The following is a 16,481-nucleotide window of genomic DNA, read 5'->3' as shown; positions in this document are numbered from 1 at the left end:
ATGTGTTATGCTTTTTACTTGTAAATAATGTCATTAGGCGCTGTCAGTGAGGGTTGCTAGTAGGATTCAAGATTACAACACATAGCCTATAGCGATAACCCTCCATCTAAGAAGGAAATTAGCTATCTATTCTATAAGTTACTATGTTGTTATAAAACATAATGGAATAGTATTGAACATTGTATATATTGTAGCATAACGTACTGTCCATTTGAGTTGTTTCTTACCTACAATGCTCCTTAGAACTGAGGAGAACTGGAGAGTTGGGTGATAATTCCCTGTGGGTTTGTGACTATAATGTTAAATTCATATTACACAGAGTCATGTGATGATTGGTATTATAAAATGTATTGGATAGTGCAGCTTTTTGGTAAAGCTGTGTCATTGTTGTGTGCAGTCGAAAGCCATTTTAATCAAGTTTTGTTGGTTGCGTGTGTATTCAAGATTTCTTTCACTTATCGCATAACATACCATGTCACATACCACTTTTTCATACAAATGTTTGTGTGTAAAGTTAATGAACACACTCCCAGCAGTCTGCTGGTGCTTACAGGTAATTATACCTGGTCATAGCCGTTCTCGCAATCCCCTAATGTGTAACTGTTTATTGGTAATCCATTAAATTGTACCTTTGAGTAAATCTATAAACACAGTTGTTGACTCTCAGCTGCACTGTAATGTGTACACTATTCAACACTGCATGCAATATGGGCAAAGTGGTAATTTACAGGATTCTTTTTATTTACAGGAACTGTATTAATTGCATGTTGTTGCAATAAAAAAATTTTTTTTTCAAGAATTAAGAAAAACAGTCTTGATGACAGGGATTTTCCTGATATCCGATGGGGTTTTGAAAGGATTTAACAACCCCACAAGGTTGGAGAAATACTCCACCCATAACACAAAGTTATCCCTAAATTGAAGTAAAACCAAGAAGATTATCTAAATTAGGTGTTCATGTAACAACAGGAACAGTGACTCATAGCGACATAGTTTTTCGTTCCTCTGTGGGTCTTTTTAGGCATATGGGATAACAGGTTTACTAGGAGCAAAATTAATTTTACTTTGTCAGAGCATAAAAACACACCTCATCTCTTTCTCTAAATGTTTAGAATATACTCTAAATATATATACTATGCTCCCTCCAACAGTCTAATTTCCTCTGAAATATGGTAATTAAAGTGAGGTGGGTGCACACCAATCCCACCCCCTCAAGTGCCACTGCACTGCTGCCATCCACCTCAGCACAGTTTGGTCCTTTTCATTGCATAAACATCAAATTACATAAACACCGCGTTAGATTTACAGCGAGGCCCTGCTGACGCTGTGGGCGGCGCTCATTTTTTGATCACTGACGCCTCTTACATTCTGACACATCACCGTTTAGGCGAGAATAGCTGATCTCTGATTCTTACAGGCTGCAGGGTTTTCTCATTTCAATAACCCAACTCCTACACCAAGCATCCGAGCGCACAGCTTCCGGCTGGGTAGTACGCCCATGCATGCATACACACACACACATATACACACACACACGCATCTCCATCCGGTGATACTTGACCGTTGCAGCGCTCGGTGAGGGCCCTCATGAGACTTAGCTTTTCGATTGGCTGCTTGACGCCCACGACTGCCAGAGTGCTTTTGAGGAAGACTTCCTGTCAGAGTGGCATATGAGATCAAGGATGTCAATGTAAATAAGATAAGTCTCAACTGGTGGTCCCCATGACGTCAACACCACCACCATTATTCAAATATATTTTTATTATTTTTATTTAACCTTTATTTATCCAGGTAAGTCGATTGAGAATGACCTGTCACATTCACACAGTTGCACATTCATACCTGGAAGCTGCCCAGTACAACCACAGTCTGATCTGCTGGCCACTGAGCAGCTCCACTGTTGTGAGCAGTTGGGGTTAAGGGCCTTGCTCAAGGGCACCTCAGTGGTGGTAATGAGGGAGGGACAAACACTGCTCTTTCACTTTCCCCATCCAGATTTGAACCGGCAGCCTCCCGGCTGCTTAGGACACCACTGTTATGGATGCTGTGGGCATACAGTTACTTTTGCATTTGGCAGCCATGCACGCCATATGTCCGATCTTCATGTGATGTTGATTTGAATCCCACCTTGGATGTTTGTCACACGTTGTCCCCTCTCTGATCACTTGTTTCATTCTGTTGAACACTACTTCAATAAGTAGTGAACAAAGTTTGTTTTATGTTCTGAAAACACACCTTTTGTAAGACCTTTAAAACCCCTTTTTCATTGTATGGTAGAGTGACAACAAACTTTCTTGGGCTTAAAATGGTTCCCAAACAGCAAAAAGAGAGAATTCACTGCCTTTTTAGTATGACTTTAAAGGTCCCACATTGTAAATAGTAAGAGGTCCATGTCTTTTTATACCATAAAGCAGGTCGAGGTGCTATATTAATACTGCAAAAGTATCAAAAGGCTCAATCCATAGATAAATGCACACAGGACAGGCAGGACTTCCATAAAGTTGGGATGTCACAACACTAAACTAAAAAGTGCGGTTACAGTCATTTCTTGGCTGCAAACGCTGACCAATCAGAGCAGACTGGGCTTTTTTTGGATGGGGCTGCATTTCAGACAGGTAGACATTATGAGAAAAAGTGTTTTTTGAACATTAAAGTAGAGCTGGGCAATATATTGATATTATATCGATATCGTGATATGAGACTAGATATCGTCTTACATTTTGGATATCGTTATATCGTAATATTGCATATGTGTTCTCTTTGCTGGTTTTAAAGGCTGCATTACAGTAAAGTGATGTCATTTTTTGAACTCACCAGACTGTTGTAACTGTTATATTATTTGCCTTTACCCATTTAGTTATTAGATCCACATTACTGATGATTATTTATCAAAAATCTCATTGTGTAAATATTTTGTGAAAGCACCAATAGTCTCCATATCGCCCAGCCCTACATTAAAGCACGTAAACCTGTTCTAGTATAAACCCAAAATACAAGTATGAACCTGAAAATTAGCATAACATGGGACCTTTAAAGACTTAATTGTCTTATAACGAGAGAGAATGTAATAATGGAGTAACACGAGGGGGACATCCTGCAGGATTTAAACATAAGCCATATGGTTCCAGGCTTAATTGGTTTAATAAAAAGGTGGTTTAATTGAGTTTAGGTTGTGTCTGCTTTTTGTCTGCACACTATTTACGGAAACCAGAGAAGCACTCATCCTCACCCTTTCTGATTTTCACATTATTCATCAGAACTACTCATACAGATACTGAAGCAAAAACACTGAAAGTAGGAGTCATGTCCTTGATTCTTAGTCGCCATGCCAACATACACTGTCAGGCAAAGTTTTTTTTTACGTGAAATCTGATGCAATGCCATTGTAAATTCACTGTGAATTTAACTTTATTGGAGAAGCGCCTTTGCCAAAATGATCTGACAATACATTTAGTTTGACACAGCAATTAAAAAGATTGTGTTACAGAGAACTCTGACATTTTCTAAACAAATTATCATCTTTAGGAAATGTGACTAACTTCACGTAATTATTTTGGTACCCAGGACTGCAACTTAACAGCTTTGGTTCATTCTCACTGCTCTCAAAGTGTCAATTTCAGGTGCTGCAGGCAGCGGTTATTAGCGGAAAAACCTATAAATGCTAAGCTAATGCTACCTGCTTGGACAGATGATGTTAGCAAAACAGCTAGTGGAGCATTTAGCAGCTAAAGAGACAGATCAATTCCCTCCGGAGTTAGTGGCGACCAAAAGAAGAGCTCAAGCAAGAGTTATTCATTGATTTATTATTGACTCCACATGAATGCTAATGTTGATATACATTTAACAGGAAATATGTCAGTGTAGTGTTTCTGTTGTTCCCAAGTGGCCAAAAAAACAATTATTGCAGGCTTAAGTTTCTGTTGAGATGGTGTCAGAGAGTAGCCTCGTGAGACCGTCCTGATCTCGCGAGCTCCAGTTTTCCACTCGCAGATCAGTCTGGCATCTTGAGGCAGAAAAAATTTGGAGCCGTTAGCCAAACAACCGGGCCAATCAGCGTTGGTTTTGAGGTGGGTTAGGTGGTGATAGACTGATGGTTTATCCAATCAGCTAACCAGTATTTTCAGACAGCGGTAGCCCTAATTCTGTTAGCCGCTCGCTAATGCTTTTTTTCTCTTGGATCCTTCTTTTGGAATATGGTCTGGGAACCTGAAATGGTGCCTTTTATTCTTAAATTCTCGTTACACAAACGGCAAATATCCTTTACCGACATGTTGCTTGCATGCTGAGCTAACGAGCTATGCTTTGCCTGCAGCAGCAGGGGCGGGCTTGTGGTTGTATTTTCATACGCGTCGTGGATCTGATTGGTTGATTTGGCCCATCTATCACCAACATAGGTGATAGACAGATGGTTCATCCAATCAGCTAACCAGTATTTCCGCCCCTTCCCAAAAGTTCTCCAACGGAAAGTTCCCAGATGGATACGCTGAGCAAATGCGAAGCAATCCATCTGGCGGAGTCAGGTTAGTCAGAGAGCATTCAACTCAATTTTAGGATTTTGAGGCCACAATTGCTGTTGTCTTGTGTTGCATTGTTTTGAATGGTGTTTCTAATGTTTTATCCCCTTTATCTAGTTCTGTTTGTCTGTCTGATCAACAGGATTTCTACTTTGTACTTGGATCTCCAGTTGACCAATGTAATGTGCAACTGTATTTTTTCATTTCCAACTCTACAGTAAAGTAAAAAGCTATTAATTTTACTTAAATGTTAGATCATTTACAATTAGTAGGCCTACATGACGTTATTAAGTTGAAACAAAACGACAGAAAAACATTGTGAAAAGGCTTCTGACTGGCAGCATGTTTTGGATTTCCAGGAAACGGCGACATAAAACAAATGATGTCAGCCGCCACTACCAGCAGCAACGGCAACAACAACAGACGTGTGTGCTGTAGTGAGTGTGGGTGGGATTACACAGAGACAGCTGGGTGAGATCATTAAGGTTCGAGAAACGGGGGAGAAGAAGGGGGAGAACCCGAGAATCGGGGGAAGGGAGGGGTTGGGGTATAATGGCGTTGGGGCGGAGGGACAGGAGGCTTTTGTGGTGACATTCTTTTCTCTGAGGAATGCGTGCACTTGTACATTAGAAAAGCTGAAGAGCTGCATAATAGCACCGACCTGCTTCAAATAAATCCCTTTTGCATTTATGTTTACATGTGAGAGGATCTGCACCGAGAGACATGCATGAGGACAGTCCAGGTTGATATGTGGGATATACTGTATCATAAGAGGAGAAGAGGGGTGGATTGTGGGGTGGTGGGGTGGTGGGGTGCAGACGGGTGACTCACAGGCTTCCAGTAAGAGGTCTGACTGATTCTTCTCCTGGAAGCCCCCTGACCCTGCGTGGAGAAAATACGTGTCAAATTTACTAAGCTCGAGAAAAGAAAGACCCCAAAGGTCATAAGATATGGAAAATAAGCAAGGGAAAATGTATGCTAAACAGTTACTACTGATTTTTCTTGAGTTAGTGGTAAAAAAAATATGCTTATAAAGTGCAGAGATTTTAAATAATGCACAGTATTTGGACTATTGTATGCGTTTTATAGACAAAAAGATCCTCAGACAGTTTTTGCACTGTTGTCAGCTGAGATAAACAGGCCGTCAGATCAGATCAGTTTTTATAGATGCTTTGACTTCTCAAAAACACGAGCACATCTCACTCATGTGCATTGAGCTGCATCGATATACCCTTTGTCACTAGTCCTAGTCTATATCCATGGTGTTCCACTTCCGGGATTGCTCCGGTGCCGCCGGAAATGCCACCGGATGTCACTCTTTTTGGCTGGCCGCTTTGTAATTTACTTTAACTCCAGTTGATTTCTGAGGACTATGGTTAACTGCTCCTCAGATCTCTGCAGGGTAAATCCAGACAGCTAGCTAGACTATCTGTCCAATCTGAGTTTTCTGTTGCACGACTAGAACAACTTTTGAACGTACACATGTTCCACCAAAACGTTCTTTCCCGAAAGGCAGAGGCACCATTGCTTAATGATGAAGACAATTGTGATTAGTTTAAAGAAATGCCAATAAACCAGAGCACATTTCTCTCCCATCCCGGAATACTGTGTGGACTAGCCAGACCCTCCTCCGCAGAGCTGTGAAGGAAGGTCTGGCAATGCGAGACTACTAATTTAGTGGCTGGCTAGCTAGTTAGTTAGCATGCTTGCTAGGAGGCTCAGTTCTCAGTTCAGCATCATCTGTATTAGAGAAAAGAACCACTTTGCAGCGCTGTGGAGGAAGGCCTGGCAAAGCGAGACCATCACTGTCCCAATGAAAAGAACAGAAACAAAACACACGCACACTATTCCCCATTCATTTGGATGCTCATTGACTCATTTAGTCACTGACGCTGCTCTGCTGTTGAAGCGATCCATCTTTCTGTTCAACCTTGTGACCTGCGAATTGTGTTGCTATAGCGACATTAAGACGAGCGAAAAGGGAATCACTTTCACCCACGGCAACAGAAGCCATGTGATTTAATGACAGGAAGTGCTCATCAGGTGCTCCATTATGAGTGAGGTTGACAGCTGTGGACGTATGCCAGCTTGTATGGCATTTCAAAATGTTCTGTTGTTTTGCTGCTTAGTCTTTGTGTTGGCTTTCATCGAGTAAAACGACAGGGAAAATGCAGGTGTTCATTATGTAACCCATGACTAAGGTTTGAACGTCAGTTGTCATCTGTGTGTGCTTTCTCCTGCTGCTAGGAACAGATATGAACACATCAAGAGGCAGCAAATCAAGCAAGAGGAACTGTTGCCTAGATGTAAACAGTCTTATACCCCATACTCATTTGTGTTTTGGTTACTTGAACTAAAAAAAACAACTGTTAAACTGTTTTAAGGAACACATTGGTTTTGCCCGCTATCCAAGTGAAGCCGATAGAGAGACAATCCTCATCAACTACTTCGTCATCCTCCTCATCCTCCTCTAGTTTTGACCCCTCCGCCTCTTCGTGTGGGATTCCTGTGATGGTTGCTGGTGATGGATGATAGTTGGACAGAGGGCCTGTTTCCTGGATGTGCCCTTAAAACTTCCATGTCACATACACACACACACACACACACGCACACAGACACACACACACACACACGCACGCACGCACGCACGCACGCACGCACACACACACATTCTCTTTGTATATAACCCTACATTCCTCACACTGAGCTACATCTGCTTTACATAAAAGGTAGGAAGCAAAAGCTAAACTTTTTTTTTGAACATCTGAAGGAATTTTTAAGGGTCTTCTGTCCATCCATTTGAAATATGTAGAGTCATATTACAGTGTAGTGAGCATATAAAATATGATAAGTACCTGTGAAAAGACGTCAAGCAGGGGAAACCTTTCCCCCCAATCCTTCTCAGGTTAAATGTTCTGCCAAAAACTACAAGCTTGCTTCCACCCAATCCGTAAAAAACCTATGAATCACAGCACAGACAATCCCAACAGGGATTGAACCTCAGTCATATGTACTGATGGCCAAGCCTAATTTATGGTCCTGCATTGAATCTACGCGGTAGGTATGTACGTAGGTAGGTAAGCAACATGCTCTTAATGTGTTTTTTTTGTATCTCTAGAAGATAGATACGTCGTTCAATTATGTTACATAGGAGCTCTTTCTTTAAAATATGAATTTGATTTAGAAAGAAGCTTTCTCGGTTTCTTGTGTAAGAACTAAATAGAACAGAGAAAAAAGAATTAGCTACACGTATCAGGATATTTTGAAAGTGCAACTTTCTCTTTCCATTCTGGGATTTAAATTTGGGATTTGGGGTGACTAAAAACACAACCTATTAATAACACATGCCGACATTTAAATTGTTGCTGTCACGGCCATGACTTGCACCTCTTTGGAAACTTGCACAATCTTGTGTGGGTGAAATATGCAAAACTGTCCCTGCAGGGACAGAATTTTGTAATAACAGAAACACTTTTTTTTGTTTTTAAGATATTCGTTTCCATGTGTGTAGATGTGACTTAATTGTTTAGTTGTAATGTAAAGGTCTGATTCTGGTCTCTCCTCTGTCGCCTCGCCTCTCTTGGTCTCAATTACCGCTCCTCTCGTGACCCTATTTACTGTCTAATTAAAGCTGACAACCCATGCAAAGTAAATATTTAAAAGGAGTCAGTGAAACACATGTTCATGTAACTGTTTTTTAAAGACACAGCGTAGGCACTCTTGCCTTTCTTTCAGTTCTATATCTGTACTATGAAGTGCCCACTCTGCTGCTTCCCAGTCCTCCCAATAAAGCGTTAAACCCAGTGGATGTCTGAGGTGGGATGTGAGCTGCCCACACTCTTACTAAAAACAAAAGTAAAGATACATCTGGGAGCGAGCACAGTCTTTGAGTGTTGATTCTCTTCTGTAATTTCACTACAGCTCCGGTAGTTTTTACTGTAAACCACTCCTACACTGTCTGCAGATGTGGCACTGGATCTAGTGGGAGGGAGAGTGTGTGTGTGTGTGTGTGTGTGTGTGTGAGAGTGTGTGTGTGTGTGTGTGTGTGTGTGTGTGTTCTGCTACACGTCCAAACCAAATTGGATTCTTTCTAAGGAATTCGGTTGGGGTTTTCGAAGCAAACTGACCTTTACTCTTTACAATGATTGGATTTTACTGCGCTAGTCAAAATGCAAAACTTGTTTTCCCCTCTCGCTTCTTCACAATGACTAAAATGCTGCACTCACTAGTGGTTTAAACAATATCATCTAAAAGACCTCCTGCAGATATACTCAATCGTGTCAGTTTAGAGAAATCTCAGAGTGCAACCAGGCCTGATGCAAGAAACAGGACAAAGCCATGTTTTCATGTCTTTGAGTAATTAGCAGTGGCCCATAAGGCCCTTAGGAACTCACACTCACCTACAGTATGATTTCATATACAAGAGGAAAAAAAGAATCACTTCCTTTTTTTTTTTTTTTTTTGCCACAAGTTACAATGTTTTTTCAAGACGATCCTCATGCCAACTTCGGTTTCGGGCACAGTCAAATACGAGGCCTGTTGCTGAAAATGTAAACGCCTCTGTACAATTTCACAAGGCCGTTTGTCAAAAAATAAAAGTTAATTCTACAATATAGAGGGTCAATCTGTAAAAGTGTTGTTACCTTGCCAACCAAAGTATAGTGTGACTTAACGTATAATTATATAATAATGGGGTTTTTTTGTACCGAGGCCAGGGAAAATATTATTGGCTTGTGCTGTGTTCATGATAATTGCTAATCCAGACTAATTTCAAACATTTTAATGACTGCTCAGTGCTTGTGTCATGAACCGTATGTTAACATAAGCACCCTTATCCATGACCTCATTCTTTTTCCATAAAAAAAGGGGAATTTGACCTCTAATTGTTGACCTTGTTATTCTTGCATTTTATTCTTGTTTTTCTATAACCTCATAACTTGTTGATGATAATGTAATATAATGGATTCAGCAGAGAGCAGTGTGGCATTCTTTGCCTACACCTGGTCCTTTCATTTGTCAGCCAGCCAGACAAAAAAAAAGTCAGCTGTGTGGTGAAGCCAGAACAATTGACCACACCGTGCACAATAAAGATCTTAACTAGCCAGCTAATCTCCTATTGCAACACCTCGTCAGGCATCAAACATATTGTCATACAGCGGGGACATATTGTGATATCAATCAGTTTGTCACATTTAAAAAAAAAAAAAACAAAAAAAGTTAATTGGAAAATGCGTTGCACTTTATATGTTTTCAGAGAACCTCGTCCAATAACTGCAGTGCACTTTCAATATTACCACATCCGTCACTGTGACCCACAATATAGTTTATCAAAGAGTAGAGCTGCTGGTCACATTCCTTTCATTCCTCTACATAATGAGTTGGATGTAACATCTATATTCATCCCAGTGACCAAATGTAAACAGTCAACGCCAAACAAGAAGAATGCAATGGAATCTAAGGGGCCTCCCAGGACTTTCTATTCTTTCTGTCAAGGATTACTGAAAAACAAACTTGTTTTCACGCACGGGCTGTATTGTTTCCCCACATGTGTTGTTGTGCAGCTGATGCATTCAGAGTCCAGTCGAGCGGCGAGCAGCTGAAAGTGTTTATGCTGGCCTTTAGGTGCAGGTGCACAATCAAACCATAAGGGAAGGAAATGCAGGGGAGGGGTTTGAATGTGACACAAACAGGAAACAAGCTTTGTGTTCCCTCCTGCTCAGCGGTGCACTTGAAAGGTTTATTCCAAACGTTGTCGTCCTTGTGCAATCTATTTTGTTGGCTTATCCAACACAGAGTGCTCGGCCAGGAGCTTACATAACAGACACTGTTGAAAGATGTTAATTCCCCTCTATCATACTGAAACATTTTGAAATCGCTCATTGATCACATTTTTATCTTCACTCAGACGTCTATGTGAGGACAGATCAGTATTTAATGGGAGGTCTGGGCAAAATGCCATTGGAAGTACAGGAAATGCCTCTTAAAGTCAAAAGAGTGATGGCAAAAACAAGTCATTTTTTAGCATGTTCACATTTGTTTCTGGTCATATATGGGACAACTGTCCTCTTTGTCCCACTGTTATTGATAGACCAGACAAGTTTTTTTTTTTGTGTGTGTGTTCTGGCTGGGAAAAAAAGGCATTTGAACCCAAAGTAAGCAAATACTGATCCTGAAGTAGTAAAACTGTTAGCACAGCATCGTCAGCAGTAGTTTGAAAATGCCAGCCAATGTAAACTAGTGGATCACAGTGAATAGAAAACCTTTCCAGCAAAGAGCAAGATGTTATAACCAACCTCAGAGCTAGAGTCACATCATAGTTCAAAAATCATGACGCTGCCAAAAGACAATCTATATTCTAGAGTTTGAATGATGAATGATGTTATGATGGTAGGACTTTTTCCTAAAAATGTGAGGAATATGATGTACAATCCTTATTCTCCACATGAAGAATCAGGCCAGACCACATGTAGGGCTGTATGTACATGGAGCAGGGTGTGCTTTCATTGTGTGTGTGTCTAAGGGGTGTCCCACACGGGGTGGGAACAGGTCCTACCCCTGGTCCGGAAAGACATTAGGAACAACATGAGTGTTGGGGGAGTGGAAGGGAGACAGACTAAAGGGAAGGGGTGGGGGTGGCTTTCAGGGAAAGAAGGAAACGAAAGGAGAACACCCTCGGCTTTTCATTCTCACAGCAAAACCTCTCCCCCTGCGCCCCCTCCCCACTCTCTCCGTCCTCCTCTCCCAACAAGTGTGAAGTGTCCCTCCTCAACAATAAGTGCACTGCAGCGTGGCACAACAACAAATAGTGCGTCACTAACGAGTCACGGCAAACATTCCTGCCTGTCTGCGTTTGCATGTTGTCCACTTATTCCCTCCACTTTGTCCCAGACTTGAGAAGTGTGTTTTCAGAAATACGGTTTGTTATGGTAGGGGGCTCATCTGTGTGTTTAGCTCTAGTTTTTGTTCAGACTTTTCTGACCGAATCCAGGCACAATTGTTTTTGTTGTGATGCGGTCATCATAGGATCCTTTAAAATCAGTTAAGGTAATCCTCTGAAGTAACTTAAAGCTAGGAGAATCATGAGACAGTTTGTGGGTTAAGCAATAATGCAGTTGGACTGTAACAATCGTTTTAGAAGTGGTTATTTTATAATAGTGATATATTGGCCATGTCTTGTGGAGACATTGCAGCTCTGAAATGTCATGTTTTCAGGAATAAAAACTAAATTCCAATCAGACGGCCAATTGTTTCTGGGTTTATCCAACTTGATCTAAAAGTTCTTTCATAAGATTGAAAATGGCCTCAGTTCTTACATGAACATATAAACCTTCAGTTGGATTTAATGAATATCAGAAATAAGGGACATAAGGTTTTCATTTATCAGCAACAATTTGTGACCTGAATCTGGGCCACAAACGGTTCTTCTGTAAACATCAGCGCCAAAAGGGAGGGACGAGTTTGTTTGTTTTTAGAGTGAAGTGCCACTCCAGCTCATCTCATGGGAGTGATTCATTCCTGTAGAGAGAGAGAGAGAGAGAGAGAGAGAGAGAGAGACAGAGACGGACAGAGACAGAAAGAGAGAGAGAGAGAGAGAGAGAGAGACAGAGAGAGAGAGAGAGAGAGAGAGAGAGAGAGAGAGAGGCAGATGTATGTATTTCTTCTCACATTATTATCCTTATTATTTCTGACATGTCTTCATGTCAATAACGCAAATGGAATTGAATTGAGAGAGAGAGACGGAGACAGAAAGAGAGAGACAGAAAGAGAGAGAGAGAGAGAGAGAGAGAGAGAGAGAGAGAGAGAGAGAGAGAAAGAAAGAGAAAGATGAGGTTGAAGCAAAACTCATATGTAACAGCAGCTATTGTTACAGGCTATAATAGTCCGTGGCAGTTAATACAGCAATAATAATTTTGATTTAGCAAAATCAGACGTTTTAAAATGCAAGAAATGAGGAGACTGTTCTCCCAAGATCAGTCAGTCATTTCGGCAAGTTTCCCTCCTGTAACGTGAAAGAATTGCTGGTATTACAGTCAACTCTACAGTCTGCAGCGCCTTGTAGCTTTGAGACTGTTTTAGCTCGTAGTTTTGGTCAGTCAGTTATGGTTGAGTCCCAATAGCTCTCACTGCTCACTGATTCCCCGCATAAAGGCAGCTGATTCATGCTTATGATCTCACACAAGCTAAATGTACACTGCCCAGCAGGAACAAACAAAATAAATGACTGGCTCCAGGAAGTCAAACATCTACCACAACAGCATTTTGTTTTCTTACTATTTGGTCGACCAAACCAGAGCCAAAAGCTAAGAGATTGTCTGCCTGTTTATGGGTAAGAAAAGCTAAATACGGCTAACAGTTAGCTTCCATGTGACAGGGTGAAAACATTTTGCATAAGCCATTTCTGATCCAAATTTCCTTTTGTGATGGAAGAACAAGTCTTGCAACATGCACCACATACAGTTTGTCTGATTTGTCATCATTTTGGCTGTGCTCATAAACAAGCAGTAATGCCTTAATAGGCTGCTGGCTTAACAACAGTATTTATGATCGCACCGCAGCGTGATGTGCAACAACTTTTAAATAAACTGTGGATGAGAAGTAATGACAAGAAGGGCAATTCACACGATCATTTCTAATTCATGTAGAACACCGGCATTCTTCCTGTTAATAAGTTTGTGTGGTGAACAAAGTAAAACTCAATTATAAGCCCCCCAAAATTAGACAGTTTGGAAGACAACAATAGCTGATTCATATCTAACTCACTCAATGACCAGGTTGCAGTTTGACCTTGTGACCCCAGTTTTTGTCCACGAGTCTCATTCGTGGCCTCCTAATTAGTTCAACTTTACAATTGGCTCTTTCACATATCCTTCAGACAGCCTGTCTTCCCAGGCTCACTGTTGTTTAAAAAAAAAAAGACAAGACAGTCTGGACGTTGCTGTACTGGTTGTGCTAGTTTAGCTGGGGACAAAGGCATCTCTAAAATTCCAGGTTTGAAAACTAAATGGGGCTTGCCTTAATGCGTCGTCAAGAGCTTTGTCCATCTAGTTCTGTTATTGATGTAAAAGGACATAACAAATATTTAATTTAGCTTTCAACTACTCAATGTATTTATTTACGCAGATCGAGTTAATTCTTCTTTATTTTGTCTTTGCTTACTGGTTGTTAACTGGGGTGCTAAATATTAATCGTGAATAGGACTGAGTTACTGAAGGAAAATAGTAACATTTTTGTCATTAAATGTTCAAATTAAGTTTAGCCAACATTACAGTACCACATTTCGCAGGATTTCCCAATGTTTGTTTGGCTCATTGAAATGTCAAATTCTGTCTCAGCACATTAAATATTATGAGCTTGTTTTCAGCAGAATGCTGGTTTTGTTTCTGATTCCTGAGATAAAAAAAGGCCTACCCCTCCAACAGAACAACAGCTTTCGGTGAGGGAATCGTATGCTGAGAAATTGTCATCGGCAAAGACAATCCAGTTAACGCCCTGACACACCAACCCGATAATCAGCCGTCGGACAGTCTGGCGAGGTCAGGACTTGAGTCTGTTCGGTGTGTTCCGTGCCGTCGTCCATTGGAGGGGCCGTCGGCCTTCATTTGGGCCGATTTGACATGTTGAATCGGAAGGAGGGCAGTCGGACTCAGTGGCCTATCTGATTGGTAGAGCGCTAACCCGGAAATGACGAGCAGGATGAGCGTGACTAACGCCTCTCAAAATCTGACGAAAATCTTTTAAACTGACCTTTGTGGATCTGAAATGAAGACAGATTCAGCAACTGCGTGGCCTATTTCTCGCTTAAAATGTTTTCAGAAACACATTTCGGTGAACTATCTTCGTAAAATATGAGCTCATATTCCGAACGAAGCCGCCATTATGCCCGGGTTGTAAAATCTGGGAGCAGCCAGACCCGCATGACGCGTTCGTCCAATCAGCTGCCGGTTTTCATTTTGTGGGCGACAATACCGATTAGCGCCGCCTGCTGTTATGGAGACGTATTACATCTTGCGCACGCGCAGAACGTACGCTCAAGTCGGCGTCGCTTCGGTGTGTTCTGTTTTTAAAACTCAGAAACAAGTTTCATGGAAGACAGAAAAGTTTGAAATGTTTGAAAATGAACAAACTGCAAAGTTGTGGCAGCATATCACACATTAAAATGTTAAAACCTCCCTCAAAACCCACCTATTCCGAAAGGCCTACCCCACATGATACACTCCATCAAAATAATGGATTGATTGCTATATTTTAATTTTTCTATCTCAATCTTTTAAATGTTTGTTTTTCTATTTGCCTTTTTAACTGTATTTTTTGCTTGTTTTAAAATGTAAAGTGACCTTGAATGCTATGAAAGGCGCCCATAAATAAAATGTATTATTATTATTATTATTTAAACTACCATGTTCTGTAAGTGTCATTGATCACGTATGAATGGTGTGACGAAAGTCCAGTCCTTAGTCAGTGACACGATGATCCCTGTCTATCATAATCTTTTTTCATAGTTCAAGCCCTTGTTGTTATGATGAAGACAGAAGCAGTGACTCATATTATGTTTTGCTTCGAGGTCTTAAATTATGTTATATGTGTGATAAGCTGAAGGGTCAAATGATTTGGAAGTGAGTCAGGCCGTCAGCTGCTTGCAGCCATTGTGTTTGGGGACTGACCTTTGTCACAGTAATGGAAAGGCAGAGTTTAAATGAGAGCACAACAATCCTCAGCTGAAGCCGTGATATTGTGTCAGGGAAGCTGTGTGTGAGCTGTGTGTGTGTGTGTGTGTGTGTGTGTGTGTGTAAGAGAGAGCAAAAGGGTACTTGTAACTTGCAGTATCCATGTGAATACCTGGCTGCACGTATTTGTTTTTGAAACTGTGTCCGCAGGCTTGTAAAAGTAAGCTTGTTTAAGTGTGTGTGGTTAAAGTGTTAAGTGCTCGGAAAATTCAATTCAGACAAAGACAAGACTTTCTCATGACTTGTTTTGGAAATGTTTTAGAAGACAATTACAACTCTTGCATGTGTGTGTTCATAGAGCCGAACGTTAAAAGAACTAAAACATTGTGAGACAACCACAGGTCGTTTCCTCTCATCCCTTCCCATCCTTCCTTCTCTGCTCTTTCCCTTCCCGTCACTCGTACCTGTTAGTGCTGATCTTGCAGATGTTGCCCGACTTTGTTTTCACAGAAGTTATGTTTTATATGGTGGTGGGAGGAAAGGAAAATGAAAGTAATTGTAAGACGACGGTTGGGATTTGAAATAATAATAAAAAGTAGTATTGACTATTGACTTTCTCACTTTAAAGTTTCCCAAATTTTAATATTAAAACTATTATTTAGCATGTGTATCAGTGCACATCAGTACAGTCCACTAGAATTCAAGAAAACATACTTCATTATCTTAAAGGTATTTTTTTTCATATACATTTTTCATTGTAGACATTTTGATATGTGCAATGAAAAGTCAAAATGTTTCCTGACAAAGGGTTGTTGTCTTCACTGAGGACGTGTACCCTAATATTTTACTTCTCTCTTTTACTACTGTGGTCTTTCAGCAGCTATAGGCTACAGTATGATTTGCCACGTTGTTTACTAGTGTGCTGTATTAGAATGCTAATATTTGGTTATTAGCTCTAAATACAAACTACTGCTGAGGCTGATGGGAAACTAAAGTATTGGATACATTTTTTCTTCTTTTATACCTGATGATGATGTGAGATAAAAAGTTAAGGGATGACCAAATGTATTACAGATCTTCCTGATGGGGACCGACCGACAGGCCAACGTTGCCATCCCTGGAGCCCTTTCGGGCCCCCCTAATAAATTTGGTGATAAAAAAAGAAAATACAATGCATCCAATACTTTAGTGTATGACCAAAACTCAGAGAATTAATGACCTTCCCATTAGCCTTAGCTGTAGTTTGTATGTAGTGCTAATTTCCAAATATTAGCATGCTAACACACTACACAATTAAACATGG

At 40.7% G+C, this 16,481-nt stretch overlaps 1 protein-coding gene across 1 annotated transcript in view; it reads right to left on the bottom strand.

Moving 5' to 3' along the window:
* LOC114570635 (ras-GEF domain-containing family member 1B-B) overlaps nt 1–16,481 on the bottom strand; it is a 51,748-nt gene that overhangs the window by 23,213 nt on the left and 12,054 nt on the right. Inside the window, exon 2 of the mRNA XM_028601026.1 lies at nt 5,346–5,396. The gene's annotated coding sequence lies outside the window, so the exon portion shown is untranslated. The remainder of the gene's footprint in view (nt 1–5,345; nt 5,397–16,481) is intronic.

The sequence above is a fragment of the Perca flavescens genome, chromosome 16 (assembly GCF_004354835.1).
Source record: "Perca flavescens isolate YP-PL-M2 chromosome 16, PFLA_1.0, whole genome shotgun sequence".
Classification (NCBI taxonomy): Eukaryota; Metazoa; Chordata; class Actinopteri; order Perciformes; family Percidae; genus Perca; species Perca flavescens.
This window is presented reverse-complemented; position numbering and strand designations above follow the sequence as displayed.